Genomic DNA, 19,818 nt, shown 5'->3' on the forward strand with positions numbered 1-19,818 from the left:
GCCAAACTAACACAGGTCGCTTCGTCGGGGGGGGGGGGGGCACGCGGCCGAAGGCCGGGGTGGAGGCTGCGGGAGTGGGCAAAGGCTGTTCGAGCCTTTTTAATTTTATTTTATTGCTTTTTCCCAGCGCTGAGAAGATGAGCCCAGGAAAAATCCAAGGCATCCGCCCCGCCTTGCAAAAACGGGCATGCCTCCCGTGAAGTGAATTAAGAAAAGACCGTCGAGTCTCTCTCTCTCTCTCTCTCTCTGTATATATACACACATATACATACATACATACATACATACATACATACATACATACATACATACATACATATATACATACATAGTTTAGTATAGTTGTGTGTGTGTGTATGTATGTGTGTATACACACAAACACACATACATACATACACACACAGAACTATACTAAACTATGTATGTATGTATATGTGTGTATGTGTGTGACAATCTCAATCTTATATGGGAAAAGGCCGGAATACAACAAGACCAGCATACCTACACCTGTGAAAATCTACGAAAACAAATTATATATATATTTGTGTGTGTGTATGTATGTATATGTGCACACACACACACACACACACACACATATATATATATATATATAATCTCACAGAAATTAGTAAATCCCCTCATATTTTGTAAATATTTAAGTATATCTTTTCATGTGACCACACTGAAGAATTGACACTTGGCTACAATGTAAAGTAGTGAGTATAAAGCTTGTAGAACAGTGTAAATGTGCTGTCCCCTCAAAATAACACAAGATACAGCCATTAATGTCTAAACTGCTGACAAGATATACTTAAATATTTACAGGGGTGTACTCACTACTGTGATATACTTCATTCAGATTCATCTGTCCCGCTACAGTCTTCTGATCTTCACAAAGCTCTCTCTCTCCCCCACTCTCCTCTTCCTCCCTCCCTCCCTCTCATCTGGAGTTTTATCCTGAGCCATAGTTAGTCTAAACCCTCAGCGAGGAGGCCAACAAGTCCTGATTCTGTTCAGAGAGTCAATTCGGTTCAAGGATCTTTTCCAGTGTAGAAGAAGCACAGCTCTTCTTAAGAAGGGAGAAGAATGAGGAAAGCCTTGGCCTGCTGAACTTGGGGGGCAGGGGAGGGGGAGCAGTCATTGGGGAGAGGGAGGGCAGTGAAATAATGATGGAGAATAAAAGTTTGATTTTGCCTGCCGGTCAGAGCAGAAAGCTTGACCAAGACGTTTAAAGTTGGGCCTCTTGTTTTTCTGGTCTTTCCCCACTGAGGCTGCACTTAGTGAATATCCTGAAGTGTAGAACAGTGGTCCCCAACCTTTTGGGCACCCAGGGACCAGTTTTGTGGAAAACGGGCGGGTGTGGGGAGGATGGTTTCACATCCTACCTAAATCCTACATACGCATAAATGAAGCTTTTCTCACTTGCACTGACCAGTTCTTAACAAGCCACGACTGGGGGTTGGGGACTATGGCATCCACTATGGCATCCATGTGGCTTCTAAGATGTCAAAGACACATGGGTGCCACTACTATGTCACTACTATACTGAAGGATATTGGGAGCTGTAGTTCCGTAATTTCAGACTCAAGTTACCTCAAGTGGAATTGAAATGAATGCTATAATGTTATTGTTAAACTGAGAAGAAAAACAGAAAATGAAATGTATTCCTCATATGTCTTCATATTTTTTTATAGTTGCCCATCTCATAGAACATGAGAATGTGTTTTTTTTAAAACCCAAAAGGCTGCAGTATAATTATATAATGATATAATTAGAGAAAACTTGAAACATGGTTGCAATTTACTTACGGAGTAGTGGCTTGGCAAGTTGCTAATTACGTAAATATTTCATGTGTCCTTTATTGTTCCATTACAGAAAGGCAAATATAGCAGCAATGATTGCAAAAACTATACAGGAGTTAGTGTAAGTGTGGGAAGTTGCTTGACCAAGTTCAGATTGGAAGGGTACAAAAGATAACAAGGAGAAAAAAATTAACAAGTGCAGTGCGGTTTTATAGGCAGATGTTGATTTAATTTATATTTATCCCATCTTTATTTTTATAAGTAAATCAAGGTGAGGAGCTTACCTATTTCTTCCCCCTCTTTTCCCTCTAACAACAATGCTGTGAGGTGAGTTGGACTAAAAACATATGACTGACCCAGTGGTGGGATTTACATTTTTTTACTACCGGCTCTGTGGGTGTGGCTTGGTGGGTGTGGCAGGGGAAGAATACTGTAAAATCTCCCTTCCCTCCCCACTCCAGGGGAAGGTTCCTGCAAAATCCCCATTTCCTCCCAATCAGCTGGGATTCGGGAGGCAGAGAATAGATGGGGGTGGGGCCAGTCAGAAGTGGTAATTACCAGTTCTCCAAACTACTCAAAATTTTCTCCAGAACTGCTGAATACCACCTCTGGACTGACCTAATGTTATCCAGGTGACTTTCAAGCCTAAGTGCAGGCCAAATTGTTATTCTTCAGTAGCTCATTGATTAAGGCAGCCTATAAGCCTAAGCAACCAATTATTCAATACACTGAGAAATGTAAGTATGTTAAAAAAAAGTTTATTGTACTGTACATATGTTGATTTAGGAAAATGAAACCTTAGGGTAACATGACTATACTGAATTATTGAATTTTTCAAGAACGTTTGAAGTTGAAGGATGATTGCTAAATGTGAAAATAACAATATGAAATAGACATAAAGTATACGTAGGACATAAATGGATTCCTTAGTGAATAATTCAACATCGTACAAGGAGTAAGAGACATATAACACCTGTTGTGATATTAGACATATGTTGATTAGAGATATGTGCCCACTTTTGACACCTGGGAGCTGCATGGACTAGTTCCTGCAGTTTTCTTGGCAAGGTTTTTCAGACGTCGTTTGTCATTGTCTGCTTCCTAGGGCTGAGAGAGAGTGCCTGGCCAAAGGTCATCCAGTTGGCTCTGTGCTTAAGGCGGGTTCTAGAACTCCTTTTAGCCTGATGCCTTAATCATTGCACCAAAGTAGCTCTATATTTAGAAGTAAATAGAGTTGCTTTTTTGTAACTACAGTAAAAAATTGATTGTAAGAATTACAACCATGCAATTTAAGCCGAGACATGAAGTGGGCCCTACTATATTTAACCACAATAATTATTTTAAAAAATAATTCTAAATATTTCTGGCCCAATCGGGATGAAGGATGAAATATTTGTCTTTGTGCAGACATACTTTTTCATTTCCATATTATTTTTTATCATAACAGGCTGTAGAGTCCTCAATGTGCCATTTTAAAATATGGCAGCAAGTAAATTTATGACAGAGACAGAGCTGATATTTTGAAGTGGACTTACTGTTGTTGTTGTTGTGATGATGATGATGATGATGATGATGATGATGATGATGATGATGTTAAGCTTTGGTGAGATTCACAGCCTTTGGGGCTGGTTGGTAACTCAACAGTTCGAGTCCTAACCAAGGACCTAGGAACTGTTAAGGTAACGTCGGAGGATATAAGTTGTTCCAAGTAGGGTGGTTTTTTTGTAGAGTCAGAATATTCAAGTCAGGTAAATTTAGAATTTTCAAATAGCAAGGTAGCCCTTTAGGTATTGCTCCAAGGGCTCCAATTACAATTGGGACAACACATGATTTCTTTTTCCACAGTCACTCAACCTCAAGTTGCAAGTATTTTGTGATTTTTTTCTTGCTGTTTATCTTCAATTCGCGCATCACCAGGTATTGCAATGTCAATGAACCATATTTTTTCTTTTCAATTATTGTTATTGTCACTGCGTTAATTGGTTTGCCAGCTTGTGCTTATATTCTGAGTTATACAGCAGACTGAACTATTTCTTATCTGACAAATGATTTACTGCTCATGTCAGACATTATGTCACACATTCTTTATTTCTTTTCTGATCTTCCATTCACCTGCCGAGGGTGGGCAACATAACTCAGCAGAGATGTAGTTAATTGAGTTAGCAAAGTTTTGTATTTTTATTTTATTTTATATTAAAGTGTTTTTATTAGAACATGCTTTGGGTTTTATTTTTGCTTGTCTTCAGAAGTATGCTACTAGGAGAGCCTACGGTCACGCTTCGTTAATTCAGGGTGGAACTCCCCCCTTGACAGTTATGTCAGGTGTGTTGTAGGCCTGTCAGTCTAGATTCTGAAGTCCCACAAGATCTTGACTTTCTCATTTTCTAAAACCTTCTCAACCTGATGGTCCCAGTGGTTTTTGCTGTACTCAAATCCAAACTTTTGGCACAATTTCCAGTGAATAATTTTAGCAACATGGTCATGGCATTGTAGGTAGTCAGTTTGTGAAATTTTGCTGCACCCGCTGATCAAGTGGTCGACTGTCTCATCTTTCTCATTACAGAGGCGACATTTGCTGTTGGTGGTAACATGTTGAATTTTTGCCTTCATGCAGTTTGTGGCTAAGGCTTGTTCTTGAGCTGCCAAAATTAAGCCTTCTGTTCCTTTTTTCAGTACTCCTGATCTTAACCAGTTCCAAGTTAGTTTTTGGTCAGCTTTGCCTTCAATACTTTTCAACTATTGGCCATGCATAGCTTTGCTTTTCCAATTTTCAGCTCGCTTCTCAATTACTTCTTTCATATATTCAGCTTTTAACTTAGTTGTCTTCAAAAGGCCTCCTTTATTTACTTCCTTAATCATTGGTTCTTCACTTTTCTGGATGTACCGTAATCATTCAAGATGCGTCTTTCTTCTTCCACAGTCTGCTTTACTTGTAGGAGCCCTCGACCATGCTCTGCTCTTGGTAGATACTATCGGTCAACATCACTTTCAGGGTGCAAAGCATGATTCATTGTCATAAGCTTCCTTGTTTTTTTGTCCAAATTGTCCAACTCCACCTGGGTCCAGTCAATTATTCCTGCAGAGTATCGAATTACAGGTATAGCCCAGGTATTTATGGCTTTCATGATGTTTCCTCCACTCAGTTTGGACTTTAATATCTTACGAATTCGTCAAATGTACTTGGCTGAGGTTAATTCCTTGACTCTATTATGCATTAAGTCAGAGGCCTCTAAAATCCCCAAGTACTTGTAGCCTTCTTCTGGTTTTACTGCCTTTATCATTTCTTCATTCTCAAGTTGTATTCCATCATCTTCTGGGACCTTGCCTGCCCTGGTTGCCATTGTTGCACATTTGTCAATTGCAAACTGCATGCCAATGTCTTGGCTAAATTCTTTTTTGCTTTCAATTAATAAATTCAGTTCAGCTTTTGTTTTACCAAACAGCTTCAAGTCATCCATGTACACCAAGTGTGAAATTTTCAGTCCTTTCTTTGCAAGTTCGTATCCACAGTTCACCCTCTTCAAAATGGTTGTCAGTGGTAGCATTGAGAATATAAAAAGTAGGGGTGAAAGGGAATCACCCTGGAAAATGCCTCGTTTAATTTCAACTTCACCCAGTTCTTCTCCATTAGCCATAAGCTTCGTTTTCCAGAGGTTCATTGAAGTTTCCATAAATTTTTGTATGTTGCTGCTAATGCCAAAGATTTTCAGGCATTTCTTGATCCAGCTGTGGAGAACTGAATCAAACACTTTCTTATAGTCTATCCAAGCCATGAACAGCTTGGTTGTTTATTATTATTATTATTATTATTATTATTATTATTATTATTATTATTATTATTATTATTATTATTATTACTATCATCACATGTGAGCTTTATATACAATTTTGTTTTTTGGGGAGGGAAGGAGAACCTGAAGAGACAATCTCTCTTGTTTCAAAATAGCAGAATGTATTTTGCAACTAGTTAGATTCATTTTTAGTGATAATGAGCAAAAAAGCCTATAGAAGAGCTCTGGGAATAGGAATGATTGGAGAAGCTATCGTTACATTCTAGAAAAGTGAAAGGGTGTTAGAGGAGGAAAGGGAAGGAGAGGAGAGGAAAGGAAAGATCTATGATTCTCTAGATAAAAGCACAGACTCCTAAGCTGCTTTAAATTCAAATCAGCATGTTGTATATTTCAAAGATTCTCTTGCTAGTTGAAAGACATACATATTCAGTTGCCCACCTCTGTGTATGCATGTGTGAGAGTGAGTGAGAAAGAGAGAGATTGAGGAATGAGATCATGAAGCCAGATTCTGTAGATGCATGAATATTTAGTAACTGGGTGCTGTGGTAACATTGACTGGTTGAGACCTTGGGAAAGAGACAATAAAGCAAAGGTAGGAAAGAGCCCCAAAACAAATGGATGTATGGGAGAATTGCCAAGCCTATTCTCTTTGTTTAACAGCCCTGTATTTGGGGACTTTCAGCAGCGATTATTATTATTTTTACTAAAAGAAGAGCTTTCACAAGCATAATCAAAAGGGCTCTTTGAAAACAACAAATAGTCCACCTCCAAATAGCAGTATCATGGAAGGAAATAGGTAATGTAGGTACTTGGTGGAAGAGCCCAGTTCCTTCCTTTAATTTTCAGGTTTGCGCAATCACACGCCCCCTCCCCACTCCCCCAGGACATCCTTTTCCGTTCATGTCAATCTGGCATCATTTTCTGATCGTTGCTTCTGCAATCGCCTGTCGTTCCTTCGGATTGGAGTCCCGATGTGACGCTGCGAAATGCAACGAAGGAGAGAACCCGCTCTTGGGCGGGCTGGCGCTCGCGTTCAGGTTCCATAGCCGGGAAAGGAGCGCTTTGGAGAATCGCGCGGCAAGCTTGGAGTTGTCCATGGTGCTGATGCAGAACCCTAAGCAACCAGCGCCCGACTTCGTAACAGAACGAAAGGAATTCCTGCTGATGGATACCTTTCTCCTTCTATTTAACCCGCGAGAGCGAGTACTGTGACAGAAAGAGGATTAGGAAGATGCCGTGACTTTCTAGCTATCTTCAAGGCTTCCGAAAGTACAGCAATGGATTGCTTCGGCAATCAGTCTCATAGGGTCTTGTGGTGACCCTCGTGCTGATCTAAGGCAGGAATCCAGCAGGCATCTCTGTACTGAGCCGAGAGCCTCTGTCCTGCTTTCCAGCTGGAAGAGTGAGACATGCAGTTACAGTTCTAAGTCAGATGCTTCTGCTTTCCACCTGCCCTTTAACACAACCAGCAGGCTGTTTCTTTGCTCCAGCAGCCTTTCTTAAAAACTGCTGGAATTCCTCATTTATGTTGCATTTTATCCAGCAAATTGGGCAGCTGAGAGCTGTATTTCTGCAATAGGTAATTGTGGGACCAATTTCCTCAGGGTGTTATTCTGAAATTTGGAATAGCCCCGGTGTGTTGGAAAATAGATTGAATTTAATAATAATAATAATAATAATAATAATAATAATAATAATAATAATAATAATAATAATAATAATAATAATAATAATGGAGGCATGGAGAGACAGCTTTAAATAGGAATAAAGGAAGCTTAAAAATACCTACCATAAGAATAGTTTCTAATTCACAGGCTACTAGAGAACTCTTTTATGTCTACATTTTTAAACAGAAAATGTCCTTGGCTTTTTTTCCCTATCCCCCCCACCATCACATTTGGGAATTATTAGCAAAAGATGTAGTCTGCAACTCATTAATGTAACTGTGTCTTTTTCTTGGGAATGTATGGCATCTCTGCAGCTAATCTGAGAGAGAATGTGGCCACAAAGCATCTTTTTGGAGTTGAAATCTATCCATTGCACATTTATAATACATGCATTGATTATCATGTCTCCATGAGTAAGATGCCACGTACCCACATTTTGCCTTAATATTTCCTGTCAGTTCTGGACTTGGGAGAAATCCATTCAGGTATTTAACACCTTCCATAATCACTTAATATTGAATACAATTTAGGGGCTGCCCAATTCCAGGCTAAGACTCTGAATGGTTTACATTAAAAAGTAGAAACTGTACCAAAGATTTCTATAATAACATTTATTAATACAGCACAAATAAAGTGAGTCCAGGTTAAGCATGAACTCGCCAGTTTTGGAAACAGGACTTGCATTTGACGATGAAAACGGTTCTCACTTCTGATTAAGATGTTTGACTGAACTAAGGAAAGTAAACTTCAGGTCTCTGCTCAATGGAATGGGGTAAGCTGGGAGGAAGTGCTTTTCTCTTGCTGTGTTTAGAACAGGGACAATATATTTATGAAAGGCTGTCCTCTCAAAAACCCAGCTGAAGAGTTTTTCAGTAGTTGCAGCTTCTGATACAATCCCTATGGTTGGTTGTGTCCCTTCAAGTTGGTGATGACTTTTAGTGAACACATACAGTACATAGATTTTCTCTAAAAATCTCAAGGGTAGTCCCACATGACATATTTAGTATTGAGATTCCTACATTGCAGGACCAGATTTTTCTGACAGGGAATTACTGCAGCTGGTTGTATAAAAAAATAGAAACTGAAGAAATAGAAATGGAAGGCCATGTAGTACTTCATTATCTATTCTGCACAGGCCTTGCAATACTCTAGTACACAGGTGTCAAACTTGTCACATGTTGCCATCAGGTGACATATCATGACATTTTTTCCCTTTGCGGAGCTGGGGTGGGTGTGGCCTGCATGTGACTCATCCGACCAGCAGGCAACCAGTTTGACACCCCTGCTCTAGTACTAGCACTAATCGCTCATACCCAGATAAGTCTGAATGAATATTTAAATGTATTACTGGTTGATTACTATCATCAATAAGATCATAAATGTTTGATCAATCATCATCCATACTACATATTTGTTGAAAAATTCTGGAAAAAAATCATATTTTTAAGTTGATCTTTGATGGTGGAGGAAAAAAATGATAATTTGCATAAATTAGTGAAGTAAAGAATTTGACCTCCTTCTTTGTGTGAGTGACTTTGGGTATTTTGTTTCCAGTAATGCATGGCAACTTGAATGTTAATCATCAATGTAGCCCACTTATAGTTCAAACTTACCCTTGAAATATATGCAGTGATGTACTCTTACTTGATTAAGAAGATATTGATTGTATGCAGATAACTTTTTAGAGAAATCACATAAGCAGCATTGTGAAAGGGGGCAACTTTTGTTGAAGAACCTCTTATACCTGAGAGCAGAAAAATATTAAAAATGTTCCAGGAACCCCACCCCCATTACCTCCTCATGCAGTCGATAAGGGAAGCCTTATCTACTAAAGTGACCTTTTTCAGCATTTTTATTCCAGAGTTTTAAGGAGTAATCAAAAAGAGAAAAAAACATTAGAATAGATGCCATACTACTTTGCTATTCTATCTCCTTTTTCCATATAACTTAATAGGCATTTTCTCACTTGAGAGCTCTTAGACCTGGAAAATTGAAGCTACTTTACTAAATAGTTGCTTGTTTTTGTTTTCTTTAAAAAATGCAGCTCATTCTTTCTAATTCATAAACTAATCTTGAAATGTTTTTAAATGAAAATGTAGGGTATTAAATGCAGATTGATTGAAGACTGTTGAAAAATAGTATTGTTATTTGAGATGGAACTATTTTCTATTCCTGAGATTTTTTTTAAACTCTGAGGTATTTTCTTTGATCCCACTTGGGTTAAATTGCAGAATACATTTTACATGTCACTATGGCTGCAGCAACTAGTTTAATGTCATGAAAGATTAGTTATGAATGAATAGGCTATAATTATTTTACTTCCTTTTGTTCATTCCAGCTCTGAGGATTCAAAATAAATGTACCCATATAGACTGGGCAAGCTAATTCTTTTGAAAATTTTAGCAGGGATTAAAGTCCTTCTCCTCCTCCTCTTCCTCCTCCTCCCTCCTTTTCAACTTCATATGATTTGTGGCTAAGGTTAGAAAGTTAAAAAAAGAAAGCTAGTTTGGTGTAGAGACTAAGGTTTTGGCCTAGCAAACAGGAGGCAGGGACTTCTATGCCTACCAGAGGTATGGAAGCCAATTGGATGAATTTGAGCCAGTCCCTCTCACTCTCAGCCCAACTCACCTCATAGGTTTGGTGTGGGAAAAATAGGAGGCAGGAGCATTAGATATTTTGCTGCCTTGAGTTATTTATAAAAAAGGCAAGAAGTGGGTTGTTTTTTTTAAACAATACTGCTGTATCCACTCAAATCTACAGACATTTGTTGGGTGAGTGATGATAGACGCTTTCGCAGGCAGTTTCTGAAATGCCCTCCCTTGGTAGTCAGCATCATCCTCGCTCTTTTAAAAACACAATAAGTCATTAGCATTGAATTCCCCGTGTCATAGCTGGAGAGGGTTAGAAAAAGATGAAGGCATCCTTTTTGACAGTTCCATTGGCAGTTATGTATCATTGCCAAAAAGGCATTCAGAGTTGTCAACCTTATTTTATATAGTTTTTCTCTCTGGTAACGCTATGCTGCTAGCTAGGGCATACAAAACCTTTGCCAGACCTATACTTGAATACTGCTCACCTGCCTGGAACCCCCACTGCATTTTGGACATTAAAACATTAGAGAAGGTCCAGAGGTATTTTACAAGAAGAGTACTCAACTCCTCCGCCCGTAATAACATTCCGTGTAGCACAGGCTTGAAATTTTAGGCCAGGATAACCTTGAACTACACCGTCTGCATTCTGACCTGATCTTAGTGCACAAGATAATCTGCCATAACGTCCTACTTGTTAATGACTACTTTTACTTCAACTGCAATAACACAAGGGCTATCAATAGATACAAACTAAATGTAATCCGTTCTAATCTTGATTTCAGGAAAAACTATTTCAGCAGTAGGGTAGTAAATGTGTGGAACATCCTACCAGATCCTGTTGTTAGTTCCTCTTACCCCCCCTACCTTTTACCTTAAGCTGTCTACCGTGGACCTTACGCATTTCTTAAGAGGTCCCCAAGGGGACGTGCATAAGTGCTTCAGCATGCCTACTGTCCCTATCCTACTGTCCCCATTTATATGTACCCTTTTTTTGTGTTTATGGCTATGTTTTGCTTATTTATATCCATTTATTTCTGCCATTTTTCATGTATTTTCATACTTGTTTCCTTGTACTTGTTTACAGATAAACAAACAAACAAACAAACCTCGCTGAGCCCTGTTATTGCAAGCCTTACACTCATTACCATTGAGGCTCCCTGGCAAACCAGAGGCAGCCTGAACTATGAACTAACTTAACACCATAACTATCTTCTATGACCTATACTCAGAACCTTTTAGTGCTATCCATGCAATTCATGTGTATGTGTGTAAAAACAACTATGACCATCCAAGCGAAGCTCATTTTTGCATGCATCAACATGTGGGATGCATGTGGGGAAAAAATGGTGACACTTTGATCATACAGTTGCAATCACCATCTTGACTTTTTTGACTTTTCCTTTTTTTCCTCACTTGCCTGGCACTCTTAATTTTTCCATTCCCCACTAGCACTGATGATATTACAGTACCTAGTTTAGTAATGAAACGTCTGCAAGAAAACAACCAAACTCAGAGAGCCCCAAGCACCCCTCAGTTCAACTCTACAAATATTTTTCTCTATTGGTAGCTGATTGGATATATTTCACAAAGGTAAAAATGAACAAAGCATTCAAATCTATCTCTCAATCAGAATGAATTCTTCTTTTTCCTTTAGCAATACTCAACCATTCCAATAGCCAATTTTCTTCTCCAGAGCTTTTTTTTTTTTTTTTTGCCTTTCTTGCCCAGGGAAAAGAATTTAGCTTTTCAGAATGAGAATTTTGCCCTTAGACCAAATCAGCTGTCATAGAAACCAGTAAGGGGGGAAAAACCACAGAGTGCCACTGCTGCATAACCATAGGGAAATACATCTTAACCTTGTGCAATGACTGTCATAAGCTGGCAAGATTCTGAAGTGGCAGAGTAGTCTCTCACTTAATCACACCATTTGTTACTTTAAATATTTATTGTTTCTTCAAACAACCCAGAAACATGTTGTCTCTCAGTTATTTATTTTCATTTATAGTTCTGAAGTATCGATTGTCTTATCTTTCTGCAAACATTTATCTGCTAGTGATTTACAGTAACTTCATAGCATCACCAGCCATCAAATATCACATGAAACGATGTGAAATGATATAAAATGTGTTCTCATTAGTGTTATTTTGGCACAGAGATTGTTGAACTACTGCAAAAATGCTATAAATTGGTAGTGGGAAGATTGCCCAACCCGATGGATTACTATTTTTTCCCCATTTCACAGATGTTACTTGAAGAACCAAAGCAAGGAAAGGCGTAGACATTTAAAATACAATAAATGGTCATTACTAAAAGACTAACTGTGAATTATACAGAATAAGGAACGAAAAGGAGGGAGAACTCTATTTTTCAGTATTCTGTGTCTGAGTACCTTGTATATAGCACTCAATCTCACTCAAGGAATGGAATGAATACTCTTTTTTCCCCCCATTTAGGTATCAATTTTCTAACTGCAAGATATCATTTAACAATTTCTCACACACAGACTGAAGGTTAACATATAGGGTGGTCTTCAGGTCTAGTTAAACAATCCATTAAATCATCCAATATTCTGAAAGGCAATTTAATCAATTAATGCCTAGCTATGTGGTTCTTATACATTTCATAGTATGCAATCTACCAATGGTTAGGGATGTGGTTTGGGTTGCATAACTAAAAGGTAAAAAGTTTCCTTGTCCAGCTGTGTCCAACTCTAGAACATGATGTTTGTCTCCATTTCTTGGCTGAGGGAACCAGGGGTTGTCTGAAGACATTTTCTGTGGTCATGCAATGATGTAGGTTATGGAACGTATAATTCTCCCTTTTTACGACTTTCTAATCCCTTAATTTGGGGTAGAGTCAGGGCAACTGGATAGAGCTGAGCATTGTTCTGACCTAAGCTTCCCAAGAACATGAAGCAAACTCCTGGTCCTGACAAAAATCCCTTTTATTACTGTGAATTTTATTCACATTTACTGTGAATCCTGCTGATTCACATACAGAAAAGTCTTTCAAGGGAAGATTTATAGTCACAGACCTTATCTGGCATAGAGAGCTGCCAAGCTGATATCTGCAAAACTTGGCAAGGAATATCCTGGCAAGAAGTCTCGGAAGATCATGAGCCAATTAAGTGAACTAACTGTCTCTTGCAAATTCCACTCCCCTTTCCTCTGGGAGGGGCCATTCATCGTCCACCTGTGGGCTTACTCCCAAATCGACCCCTGTTCTTTAGCTGTTCCCTTTGTCTGGCAACTCTGCACATGCACACACTGGGAACAGGCCCCAGCTGTTCGTTTGCCTCACTGATGTCTGACTGTGAAGGCAGCGGATAACTGGCATACGGCTCTGGCCCCCTCTCTGCCTCTGACACAGAGCCCACATCAGAGCCTTCCCTAGACTCCAGGACTGGTCCATGTTTCTCCTCAACCTCCTCACTGTCCGAATCTGCTGCCAGCCATAACAAGCATTTACTGGCCGGATGCCCTTCCTAACACCATTTGAAGTTCACAGCAGATTTTTTTTCTTTGCGCCCTAGGAGAAAAATATCTGCCGCTACCTAGGATTGAATTCTCAACCTTCCGAGGGGAAGGCGAGCATCTTCACCACTACACCACCATGCTGCTCTATGGAATGCATTACTAACGTCCCAGAAACTTGTGTTTTAATAGTGCCTCCCGAAACCCTTCACAGTGCCCTGAATAGTCCTGGTTTCTCATATAGAATATGCTTATTTAGGAATCAGTGATTAAATTTTCATTATTATTGAAAGCAAATGACTTTTGCTCAGATCTTTTCCCTTTCAGGGACAAACAGCTGCAAAAAAAAGCCATTTCTGAGTCTCTGAAGCCATTGCAAAGAGGCCATAAAGAAAGGCAAGTTGACAACTAAATGGTTTTCCACAACCCAGTGATGTAGCCCAGGAGAATAATAAAATGCCTTCTGCAAGAAATTGAGATACTAGTGTAATACTAGAAATAGATTTGGATCCTCCTTTAATGTAGAGTTTGGTGTCCCCGCTTGCACTAGTCTTGTTTACACATATTTTGGCCCTGTAGACAATTACGTTCATTTCTTCTCTTGTATATAATTGACGAAGTTGATGTCGCCATGTAGCCCAAAGGCACACAAACATTTCTACTTTATACCCTGCTGGATATAGTTTAAAATGATGCAAAAAGCTTTTTTTAATGCTAAGTTCTACAAGTTTCTCCATTAGCACTAGATTGGCTCTCTGGTACAATATTATATTTTAACCCTTATTTCAATCCTTTCCTATAGTGTTACTGTTTAAATGAGTAATGCTGCCTGAAAATAATTATTTACCATCCCATTAGTAATTCTATCAGAGGCAGCGTTTATCACTGTCATTGCTCATACTGACAGTAATCTACTACATTTAGGTCAGATTCTTCTCTATTAGTATTTTTCATTTTTTTTGGTGACGTTCCAAATAACTCAGTTTAAAAACAAACTTGGGTGCATTTTTATTCATTACGGTGGACACCTAGAAGTATGCTGTTCGTCTTCAAGCAGGCGTGGAGAACTTGTAACCTTCTTGCAGTAGGTGGATTGCAACACTCATTAGCACTGAGTACTTCACACACTCGTTCGAGCTGATGGGACTTGAAATCAATAACATCAGGAAGGCCACAGTTTTCCCCATCAGTATTTTTATAGTTCTCTCCTAAACTAGGTTAAATAAGCTGTGATTTGGTAAAGATGTAGTTTAGTTTGTGTGATTGTCTTGGTGAAAATATGGAGATAGTTTCTATCAGGGGTGAAATCCAGCAGGTTCTGACAGGTTCTGGAGAACTGGTAGCAGAAATTTTTAGTACTTCGGAGAACTGGCAAATGCCACCTCCGGCCCCAGAGTGGGGTGGGAATGGGGATTTTGCAGTAACCTTCCCCTGGAGTGGGGTGGTAATGGAGATTTTGTAGTATCCTTACCAAGCCACGCCCACCAAGCCACACCACACCACCAAGCCACACCACCACAGAACCAGTAGTAAAAAAAAATTGAATTTCACCACTGATTTCTATACATCCTATAATCACCAGAAACTGAGCTAAATCCTTACCTTTACCAACCACGGCCTTTTTCCAGGAAACTTTTAAAAAATTATAATGTGGTCCTTATGCCTGTAATTTCCTAATCATCACCCATTGAAGTACAACTGAATCCATAACCCTATTAAACAGTTTGGGTTCTGTCATGGTTATCTAGGTCCTGATTCCAAGTATAGGATCATAAACCTGTCTGGTACAGGACTTTAGCGCTTCTATCCTGCATCAACTTAGCAAGAGAAATTATTCTGAATGCAAGAAGGGTGATGTTTGAATCAACATCTTAAATACTGTGTTTTCCTGAAAATAAGACAGGATCTTATTTTTTTTGACCCCCCCCGAAATAAGCCCTTGGCCTTATTTTTGGGGAGGTCTTATTATTTTTGAAGTGCAGGAGGCAGCGAATGTGGTCACCTCGTAGCTGCTGTTGCATTGTGATATTTTCAGGGAGGGCTTATTTTCAGGGGAGGGCTTATTTTAGCGCATGCGCACCCAGGTGGGGCTTATTATCCAGGGAGGTCTTATTTTTGGGGAAACGGGGTAGCTGTGCCCTCTTAAATTCTGTGCTCATTTTTCTGTGTGTAAACCCCTGGTGGATTCCTACTGACTGAGCAAGTAGGAATACAGCAGACTATCAAAACTGCATTTTAAATGGAATGAAAACATGAATTTCTGAGAAGCCTTGTTTAGGACTATATCACATATCAAACCAAATACATGATTTATTTAGACATGGCTATAGGTAGAAACTTTTATTTCAGAACTGTCACAGATTTAATTCACCTCAAGGCTTTGTTAATATTTATCAGACAGAGTCTGTGTTTAACTGGACCTATCTATAAGTTTTTTCTTTTACTTAAGCATAGGGCTAACCTAGAAAATATCAAACATGGGAACATATTTAACACATTTTCTTTTTCTTATTTTTGTTCAAGAACTGTTAAACCAACCTGCATGCGACTGGCTCCATTATTAAGAAAGGTGGAACATTTCTTTTTTACAGGTTCACTCTTGTTTAAAGTAAGAGGTAATATGAACCCTGCTGATGTGGTGGGGACCCTTTCCTTGATTAGGGAAACAGGTACAATTCTAAGCCAGCTTGAGACATCCATTTCTGGGAAAGGAAATTAAGGCACTATATCAGAGGTGGATTGCTCCCTGTTTTACTACCGGTTCGCTTCATGCAATTTACAGTGAACTGTGCACACGCGTGCACTACTAAACAACATGCTGGCAGCGGCCAGCCTGGGTCACTGCCGGTTCTGCAACCCAGGCCAGAATATCACTACCGATTCGACTGAACCAGGCCGAACTGGTGGCAACCCACCTCTGCACTATATGTAGAATCATAGAACTGAAAATGACCACAAGGATTATCCTGATCAATCCTCTATAACACGGATGTCAAACTCACTGCGTCTTGTTGCCGTCACGTGATGTATCAGGACATTTTTTTCCCTTTGTGGAACTGGGGTGGGCGTGGCCTGCATGTGACACATCCGGCCCATGTGCCAGTTTGACACCCCTGCAGTCTACAAATGTTCAGGAAACCATTAAGCCATTCATTGTATGGGTTGTGGCCTAACATCTCCAGATATATGAAGATTAACAATTATACAGAATTACGCCAACTGGGGCTTCTGGCAGGGACATGGTACTGAAATGGCTTTGATCACTCTTTGTAGAAAAATGCTGGAAAATGAGTGAGAGAAAACTGCTTCTTCCAATTTTACACTTCTAGGCTGCTTTCAGTGGTAACAGTCATGGCATCTGGAGTGCCATACCATCTGGAGTGCCAGGTTAGGATTTCGGCCACACTGTTTTGCAGTGATTCTGGTCCTACTGGTTGGGCCATGTCTAAAAGGTGGAGTTCAGGGACTCTTGATGAAATTCTGGGCTGCTATTGCATCCATATTATATGACTCTATTGGGATAACCCATCCAGAGCTTTGGAGTGGTGTGTTATTAATGTTCTGATGATGCTCAGCAAAACTGCTCCTTAACCTCCAGTCCCAGAGAAGCAACTGTACCCTTGCATGCTACTTAAATATGACAACGGACTGGGCGAGAGAAAGCAAACTGGAATTTAATTCATACAAGATGCAGATACTGCTGGAAAATAGGATGCTGTAAGTGACATTCAGTTTGTTTTGAATGGGATATGTTTTCCCCATAAAAACAAATCCACAGACTGGAAGTACTTCTTATTCCAATTACTTGTCAAATTAGGTTTTTTTTTTCTGTTTTATTTGAAAGCAAAACAACAAGGCCTGGGTAACATTCCATCTTCCTACATGTACAGGATGTAACCAGCCCACATGGCACAGAGAAACGTATGTTGCAGAATTTGGCTGCCATCCTATGCACAGTCGCATGTGAGCAAAAGCCATTTCCAATTCAGCTGGAGTGATGCTTTAATGATGAATATCTCAAAGGTTTGTCATCCAAAGGTTCACTGTAAACATTTCCTTTCCCATGTGGCACATTTTGCATCATAAAATGTGGCGTTTCCTCATCTAAGAACAAGGACGTGGCATAGGAGCATTAGTTAATTGGTCTGATTATAAAGCCACTTGGTAGGCTTTTTCCCTACAGAGACTCTGGAATAATACAGTTTCCTGCATTATGCAACTAAGATGGCACTTTGCTTTCCATCCAAAAAAGAGAACTGCCCATAGCTGTTGTACCCCTCCCAAACCTATTCACAGAAAATATACTCCGTATTTTTTGGAGTATAAGATGCACCTTCCCCCCCCCCAAAAAAAGGGGGTGAAATTCTGGGTATGTCTTATACACTGAATACAGCATTTTTAGCCTCCCGAAACCCCACTCCCTTCACAAAAATGGATGTGCAGAGGGTTTAGGAGGCCTGCAAAGTGTTCCTGGAGGCTGGGGAGGGCAAAACCGAGCAAAAAATGGGCCTTTTTTGCTCATTTTTGGGGGGGACTGCCCCCAGGAGCACTCTACAAGCCTCCTAAAGGCTATGCATGCCCTTTTTTGGCAAAAAAACAGGCAATTTTTTACTCATTTTTGCCCCCCCCCCAGCCCCCAGGAGCACTTTGCAGGCCTCTCAAACTCTCTGCATGCCCCGTTTTTCACCAAAAATGAGGACTGAAGAGGGTTTGGGAGGCCTGCAGAGTGCAAAAATCTTTTTTAAAAAATTACCTCTTCAAAATCTTGGTGCGTCTTATACTCTGAAAAATATGGTATATGAAACTGTATGGTGACAGGAAAGGGCATCCAGCCATTATACACCCTGCTAACTCCATTCAGTTGCCCAGACTCCACCCCGCACGGGATTATGGGGTCATTAAAAGATGATGATGATGATTCATTTTTATTTATTTATCATTAAATTTATATTGCCGCCTATCCAAGGCTGCTTACAGAATATAAAAAAACCACATCTAAAAACAGTAAAACTAATGAAAAAAAATCAAATACATTAATGTAATAAAATCATCTCCCACCTCCCTCCCCAGCGACAGCCAATCACACGAGCCGTTTAATGGACTCCATCCCTCTTTGGGTTCCCCAGGCCTGCTGGCAGAACCAGGTCTTCAGTGCCTTCCGGAAGAGGGTTGAGTGGGGGCCATTCTAATCTCTGGGGGAAAAGATGTTCCAGGGAGAGGGGGCCACCACGGAGAAGGTCCTTCTTCTCGGTCCCACCAGATGTATCTCCCTTGGGGATGGGACACGCAACATTCCTGCCTCCCCCTGCTCTGATGGGTTGGATAGATGTGACCGGCAAGAGACGGTCCCTCAGGTAACCTGGTCCCAAGCCATGATGATGTATATAAAAGTGCATATGCTGCCTTTCTTAGGCCTATGCATAATTCATTTGTTTTCCTGCTTATCCACTTCCTCCAAAATCATCACTTTTACTCTCACTTTTGGTGGTTACATTAGGGATAGACAGTCTCCGAAGCTTCTCTGACTTATTTCTCCCATTCAGGACCAAATGTATGATATCAAAAACCTGATTTTTACTTTTGGAGGGCATCCAGATTAGGGAAAATTGTTTTGAGGAATTCTGGAATCTAAACTGAATTATAAGAGAGCGTAAGAGCTTGTCAGACTTTGGCTAGTCAGTTCATGCTCTTATGTCCACAAACATTGCAGAGTTGAAAACTGCATTCCCCCCAAAATCTTGTTTTTCATTTATTCATGATAAGGTGATGAGGCCCAGTGGCTACAGAGAACAGCACTTTCCATATGGAAAAATATATACTTGAAAACTCAGGAGCAAAAGAGCAAAAATGTAGATTTCTTTTACCTGTCAAATCCCACCGAGGGCTTCTTTTATCTTCTTTTACTTTTCAAATTATCCTACTTTTTAAAAATCCATATTCCTGCCTCTGATCCTTTCTCATGTTCGTGCAGTCTGTTTCACTAATGACCTGGACAGTTATGCTTTCTCTCTCCCACGCACCCACCAACATATCCTTAATTCACTTTCATTTTAATTTCATTTTGTGAGAACGTAATTCGAGAGTGAGACATGGCATCATACTGCAGATGGCAAGTGTTAGGCAGATCTTATTACCTGCCTCAATTGAATCACCTCTGCCTTCTGCAATCATAATTGGTTTGCCTTGTCTTCAAGGGGGGGGGGGGGAAACCATTATAGCATAGCTCAGGATGACTCCTGATTTGGGGGGGGGGAATTGAGTTGTATGTTCTTGATTTAATGTTCCATGGTGCTGAGAGTAAAAAAAAAAGGGGGGGGGGAATAATATGCTGTCATGTATTGGAAATGGTGCTGTTCCTAAAGGCAGAATCTAGGAAAAAAACAGCATGCTTTCAAAATCATAATAATCTTATAAATAATTCATGGGAACAATAGCAATAGCACCCGTCATTATATATACAAAAAATGACAAATAAATAGAATGTTGATTTTGTT

The sequence above is a fragment of the Natrix helvetica genome (assembly GCF_964273705.1).
Source record: "Natrix helvetica genome assembly, chromosome: 1".
Taxonomy (NCBI): Eukaryota; Metazoa; Chordata; class Lepidosauria; order Squamata; family Natricidae; genus Natrix; species Natrix helvetica.